Below are 7,888 nucleotides of genomic sequence, written 5' to 3' on the forward strand. Positions count from 1 at the left end.
AATCGATCGGATCGCCACCTTTGAACTTGGGGAATTCAAGACGCACGACTTGTCCACGGATGCCGTTGTCTCGTTTCGGATCATATCCAAGACCTTGTCTAACCAGGGGCGGATGCACCATGAAGGGTTGATGATCCCTCCTTCGGTTTTGATTAACTTGCCATGGTTCCGAATTGTATTGACCTGCCCATGGATCTTGATCTCCAAGGTGATCTCCATAGTGGTTCACTCGTCGGATGGGTTCACCTGCAATTGGGCCTGGTGGAACCATCCTTGCCTGCCTCTGCCCATAGGATGGTGGCAGCAGTGGCTATTGTGGTTGCAAATTCTGAACCGACGGCGGTGGGTTCATGGACGTGGACTCGCGTCGTGGAGTCGATAATGCGTTCCCGTTCACCATGGCTTCCCTCGTCGCCCATAATTCTCGCATCATCTCCATCATCATCTGGTTGTTGATGGCCATTTGTTCGGAAAAAGACCCCAACACAGCTTGAACACTAGGTTCTTCCATATTCCGATTAGATCGGGCGGTTCCACGGGTGAAAGTCCCTACAACCGTTTCCCCCTCCTCTATTGGGAGAGTCTCTTCTTCATCATCTCGTCGTGCAGCCATGGCTCTGGTTGTCGTCATATGAAGTGCGTGTTTGAGGAATGGTGGCTTTGATATCAAGCTTGATACGATCTCCCCTTAGGCTAAAGTTAGATCGCTTCCAATTCTCTGATCTAGACTGGATCTAGCATGAAACTTTGTAATAAGATTCCAAAATATGCTGCCATCCAATAGATGTGAAATTTCGATATATTGTAGCCCCCAGAAAAGAACTTTCGAACAAATTAAGTTTCAGTCGAATCGGATGTGGGGATCTCGAGATATCGTTTGATTAGTGGATAAACATCAGGGTGGTCTGTTTAGGATCCATAGATGGAGGCACGAGATCCTAGATGATGATGGTTGGAGGCGGACTGGTGTTTGTAGGGTGGCCAGGTGAAAATTGATGATGGAAGGGTTATGGTTGATTGGAAGAAGGGGGAGGAGAGGGCCGCCTTTAAGGATCTAGGGTGATTGGCTAGTCGAGGGAGGTTAGAAGCGGCATCGCCGGGAATTGAGAGAACGAGAGCGAAGAAGACGAAGGAGGCAAGGCAAAACTCAATTCTCCAATAATGACCTCTGGTTGCTATTCACATCCCTTTTAGAGGCTAACCAAACAACTCAAAATTAACCCTAAACAATACAATTTCGCCAACCGCGTTCTAACGCGCCTGACTGCGTTCGAACGCACCGAGTTCGCTCTTCTCTAGATTTGCGAACGCAATGCAGGCGTTCGGATGCGCATGTTTCCCACTTCTCTAGATTTGCAAATGCGATGCAGGCGTTCACAATGCGTTCGAACGCACAATGCACACTCTCACAACCACGTTCACAACCACGTTAGAACACACTCCACCCGCGTTCGAACGTGACTTACAGAAAACTTATTTTCTTGGAAATTAAATATTAAAGCAAGAAACAAAGACACTTCTAAAGTGTATCCATGCTCGAGATGATATTGGTGAAGTCCAAATTGTATCACGTTGATATTGTAGTCTTATATGGATGTGTGTGATCTCTTATATTGATTTATCTAGTAATTTGTATAATGGTTTAAGCATATTAGCAGTGCCCTTTAAATAAGAGAGTTTGTATTATCACCTAAATGAGGATATTAGATGATGTGAGTATGTTTAGATTAGTGACATTTTTGTCTAGAAAGAGAAGCATGAGTTAAGTAGTTCGGATGTTCTTGAAATAACTTGTATTTATCGTTCTACTTGGTATTAGTGATAGTATTGAGGAATAATCCATTGAGTATGCTTGGGATCAGAGTATATATTCAGTAGATTGGAGATAATTTACTTAACTAGGTTGTATCGTATTATCATAGGTGATTATGGCATTACGATGTTGTATTGTTGTAGGTGATAAATTTGGACAGCTTGAGATATTTTGGAGTAGAGTATGATTCAATTAATAGATGACAACATTTTTTATATTATAGAATGAATGTACTATTTTTTGCATACCAGTGGTATTATTGATGTCTATAAACATAGTATGATTACCTGACTGACATAGATCGAGGAATTTTATTCTTGTATGGGAGTTACTTATGATTGTGTAATGTTAGGAGTTAACGAGTAAGTTAGTGAACGAAGTATGAGTTATAAATCTGAAAAAGTGAGATTGCACAGTTGTCGATTTGATTAGAAGGTAGTGGAACTAGATATATGGATTTTCTTACAATACCAATGTGATATAAATTTTGGGGTCAAAATTTTCATAAGGGGGGAAGGAAAATGTAACAACTTGCCCAAAAAAAATAAAAAAAAGTTATTGGGCACGTCGTGGTCAGCCACATTGTGACTGGCCTCGTGCCCATGCAAGTTGCATGAGCAGCTTGCGTGGTGAGGTGCCACACGCCCACCGCCGCTGCCGCAGCCAAACGCATGCGGCCAGCTGGTCGTGGCGGGCCTCGGCGCCACTGCCTTTTTCCCCCTCCACTGCCTCTCTTTCTCCCTCTATATCCCTCTTTCTCTCGCTCTCTCTCGGTCTCTCTCTCTATGTCTCTCTCTCTCTCTCTCTCTCTCTCTCTCTCTCTCTCTCTCTCTCTCGCCGAGGCCGGCCTATCACCGCCGCCGCCGCCGCCGCCGTTGCTAGAAACCACCTCTGCGAGAGTCGGTGAGCTCCTTTCCCTCCCTCTCTCTCTCTCTCTCGCTCACACCCAAGCTAAGGCTCATTGGAGCTGAGCCGCCATCGAAAGGTTGACTGCTGGCTAGTGCCCTCCTCGCCGGCCTAGGTCCGCACTTCCCTCCCATCCTCCCTCCTTGTGCTCTTTTTTTTCCTCTTCTTCTTCCTCGGCTTCTTCTCTTTCACTTTCTAGCAGTGCTGGGCCAAGCCCAGCACTAATGGCAGTGTTTTACTTAATTAATTAATTATTTATTTATTTATTTTTATTGATGTTATTTATTTAGGTTTTTCCTTCTTAATTATTGCAAACAGATTATTTAGACATTAATTATTTTAATAACAATATATATTCTTCAATATGATTATTATTAATTATAATTTGTATAGTTAATGATTAATTAGGTATAAATATAGGTAATACTTATATTTATTTATTTATATCTCTATTAGATTAATATATAGATTTATAAATTATAATTATCAAATTTGTAGAATAAGATACATTTTAAGTAATTCTAATAATTTATTATATAGTATTATTTTGTAACAAATAAAATACTAGGCTTATGTATTTATTTATTTATTATTATATAAAGTAATGACTACATTGTCCCTAATTTATCAAGAAATAATTTAATTATAATTAGGTCTTTGTCTATATTTATATTTTTATTTATAATTAAAAATATAGCTAGTTATAAAGATAAGTAGAAATTCTAAAACCTAATAAATCATCATATATTATATGAACGGATTTTAATTAGATGAACGGCTAACTTCATGCTACTTCAGTATTTTCAGATACCAAATCCCTTATGTGAGGCCCCGTGGATCCTGTTAGGACGAGTTATCGCTCGGTTGCCGGTATGACGGATACATGAGTTGTGTCTTCTAATCAGATGTGATTAGTCTTATCCCCTAGATGCCTTTCTCAAATTAGGATTTATTCTATAATTATGTATATGCATGTTTTGGCCTCCAGCATGATTATATGACCTTATTTAGAGATAATTTCAATCAAGCATATTTTATCATACATTTGATTTGGCTGATTTGAGATATGAGTACATTGGTGATATATAGAGATTATTGGAGATAATTATACTGTTATGATTTTATACCGAGATGATCTCTAGCATGAGTATGCATATGATAGATGTATGATTCGAGATCAAATTGCATAATTTTTCTTTTGACTTTCTTACCATCTAAATTCCTAATATGCATGACTTGTTATAGTATTGGATATATGCACGTGATCTATCATATCGAAGGAAATGCATAAATCTCATTGATAGGAAAGTTAATAGAATAAGCATGTGGGTACCCGAGTAGGTGCTAGGGTTAATGGTGCTTAGATTGATGATTATGGTCATTGATATGCGATATCTCGTGGCCCACATCCGACGTCAGTTGAGTCTGTGCGCATAGACAATCGAACACTTGTCGTTCGCCAGAGTATGTGTGTGGCGAGTTACCCTCATGTGATTTCTATTAACTAGTGGGGTATTCAATCTGGATAGATTTTGATATACCCTTAGTATATAGCAGGGTATGATTGTGATTCATATACCCTTAGCATATAGCAGGGTATGCTTTGAGTCTATGGGCAGGATGTTGAGATCGGGTACCGGGTGTTGACTGTGCATAGTGGTCTAGTATGATGATGACATATAGAACTGTCATTGATGACAAAAATATTGAGAAATACATATGATTTCATTATCATTTAATTACTTCATTATCGAGTGGTCAATATACATTATATATGGTTATATTTAATATCATAGCATTATCATGGTCGGCATGCATCATATGTCATATTTGAGAGAGAGTTATGATGATAGTATGACATGGTGACTTATTTATTCATTGTCGAGGATTATATATACTTTTATCAAATATGACATGTTGTCTAATTTTTTATTTATATATTATTGATGATACATTCATATACTCATTCATGACATGATGCTCTTTCTTATTCATATTATCTAGTATATGATTTACTCTTTGTTTGGCATCCCTAATTCGCGGTAAGATCGATTCACTGAGCTTTTTGCTCATGACTCTCTTTCTTTCTTTTCTAACCCTCTTAGATATGTGGTACGTGATAGCGACTTGAGATATCCCGAGAAGATTTTTTTGTATTGATGAGGTGAGCTATAGGTGCGAGACGGTATTGTTTATATAGAAATTGAGTTGTACCAGTATTTGATATTTATACTCTTTTGTATTAGACGATGATTTGTATAATACATGTCAGATTATAGTGTACTTGTGTATCAGTTGTTTAGTTGTATCTTGATGGTTTGTTGTGGCCTGTGTGGGTACTACCAGATTATGTAGTGGTCTAGTGTATATTATTAAGGACTTGGATATTCATATGTTAACAAGTTTATTTGGTTGATAGTATGATTTATTTGGTGTTGGATCATGTGAGCATGGATATGTTAGCCGATAGTATTTGATGATGTCATGATTGTATGTGCACAGGAGTGTATCTGTGCGTGACGGGCCTTGCCTGTCCTGTCGTGTGCACCGCACGTGTCATGTGAGCGCGTGGGCCTACACGTGCCTGTGCCGGGCGGGGCTGTTACAGTTTCCTGACTTTTCACCTTGAGGAAAGGTGGGGGAAGCATGGTGGGTTGATATATTTATTTAGGGTCTTTTCTTATTACATTAGTTGTTTCTTTTTATTAAAATCATTTTTTTGTAGGTCGCGTTTGAACGCAGTTGAGGCGTTCAAATGCCATTGTGAATGCTTGCATTAGGTTCGCAAAAATAGAGAATGCAAAATATGCGTTTGAACGCGATTGGGCGTGTTTGAATGCCTCCATCACGTTCACACATATAGAGAACATCTTTTGTGCGTTCGAACGTGATCGGTGGGATTCTAGTAGGATTAGCGTTAATTATTGTTATTAGGGCTTGTTGGCTAGCCTCTATAAAGGTGAAATCATAATTTCGTCTCTGTTTCTGTTCAAATCTACATAGGATGTAAATAGAAAAAACGTAGATCGGGAAGATACGGATCGATTCCACTTAGTTTCGTAATTTTCTACCTACGGGAGAATATTTGGTAAATATTTTCCCTCGATTGCACAGACTGCTTCATGTAATAAATTTAGATCTTAAACGAATCATTCCGTACCCTATCATTGGTATCAGAGCCTATCAGTTTGGTACCGTAGAACCTATCACAGACTCGTTAGAAAGCATTGTATGCATATCCTTATCTATTCCGAGAGTACACACAACTTTCTAGATGATCGGTTACTGAGGAAGATGGGCTTGGACGTTGAATTGATCGCGGGGTTTGAGGTTGCTATTGGAGACGACACAATGCTTCGGTTGGAGAGTCAACAACCGTGCGAACTACTATTGAATGGAGGAAGACCACACATAGCCGCTGGATATCCCTTATTAGGAATCCTCATCAGTGGTGAGGGAGATGATCCGGAACTGCGAGTTCCGGCACTTGGGCTGCCTTACACCACCTCCCTTTGCAACCATGGTGAATCTGTAACAAGGAAGAAATCGTGTATGGCCTCCAGCAACCTTCCACCATTCTCCTCGGTTAATTGACAGTCGACCGCGACAGCGTCATCATCGGCGATGACGTTGTAGCTCCTCGTCGAGCTACAACTCGAAAGAGAAGGCCATAATCTCCACCCACTGTAGCACCGACCGCTGATAGCCCCATAAAGACCTCGTGGGCTGCTGCTTTTCTCACCCAGATGATCGAAAGATTCCTACCATGGCTGCGACTAAATGAAGAAGAAGGAGATGAAGAGTTTATTTTTGTCAACCTCAGCCTTCCACAATAATCAACCGTCGTGATATACTTAGTTAGGATATTTTCTTATTACATTAGGCGTTTATTTTCATTAAAATAAATTCATGTAGGTCGCGTTCGAATGCAAGTGGAGTCGTGTTTGAATGCTCTTGTGTTCGCCTTGTGAACGCCCGCATTCGAACGCCTATGTCGCGTTCGCAAATCCAGAGAAGGGATTTTTTTGAGTGCATTTGAATGCGATCGGGCGCATTCGAATGCGATCGACGGGAATCCTCTAGAATTAGGGTTTCATATTGTTTTAGGACTTGTTGGCTAGCCTATATAAATATATAGATGGCAACCAACTTCATAATGCTATTGGATTCTTGAGGCTGATTCCTTTGGAGCGACCACGGTAGAACTGAGTCAACCAACGTCCATGGGTTCGAATATGGATGAACTAAGAGGCATGTTCCAAACAGTGTTGCATAAAGTTGACAACACGCAAAAAGATCACAATGAATGCAAGGAATATGTTGTAATTGGGTTCCTCATCTCCTCGATGACGAATGGAATTTCAAGAAGGACCAGCGGTAGGACCTCATCAAACCGATGCCCCACAGGTCCAAGTGCGTCATATGAGTGTCAATGATCCCCTCCTACCTATGCCTTCACATCATACCCCACCTCAATTACAAAACCCAAGACCGACGGTCGTAGATCCCGAGAGGCGTGCGGTACCGGTGCGCTTCGTTGATGTGGAGGACTGGCACTACAAGGATGAGGTTGATCCCTATAGAGATGGTGATGGATGTGCTCGAGGATTTCGAGAAGCTGATCAACATACACAAATGTTTAGATCTGAACCAAGGATCTTTCACGAACCCGACAACGCTATTCGGGGGAGAATTGCACGTTTGGACTTTCTAAAATTCCAAGGCGGTAATCCAACGGATTGGGTGTTTCAAGTTGAGCAATATTTTGATTGTCAAGGTACCGTGGAAGATGCAAAAGTCCAGATGGCAAGCTTTCACATCCAAGGAACGGCATTGCATTGGTATAGATCAGTTATTCGTGGTGGTGGATTTATCGGATGGGCTGATTTTTGTAGGAGGATTACACGCAAATTTGGGATAGCAGCATATGAAGATTTTGGTACATTATTAAGCAAGATGGTTCAAAAGACTACCGTATTGGAGTACCAAGCTGAGTTTGAAAGAGTTAGTAGTCGTCGTGAGCCACCGTGGCTCGAACGTACATTGATGAGTATATTTATTTCAGGGTTGCGAGAGGAGATATAAGCGGATGTTCGTGCTCTATATCCTACTACTCTTGAGGAGGCCTTTGAGAAGGCTGTGATGATGGAACAAAACTATAGGGCTCTA

The sequence above is a fragment of the Typha angustifolia genome, chromosome 2 (genome assembly GCF_048772165.1).
Source record: "Typha angustifolia cultivar Huaian chromosome 2, ASM4877216v1, whole genome shotgun sequence".
Classification (NCBI taxonomy): Eukaryota; Viridiplantae; Streptophyta; class Magnoliopsida; order Poales; family Typhaceae; genus Typha; species Typha angustifolia.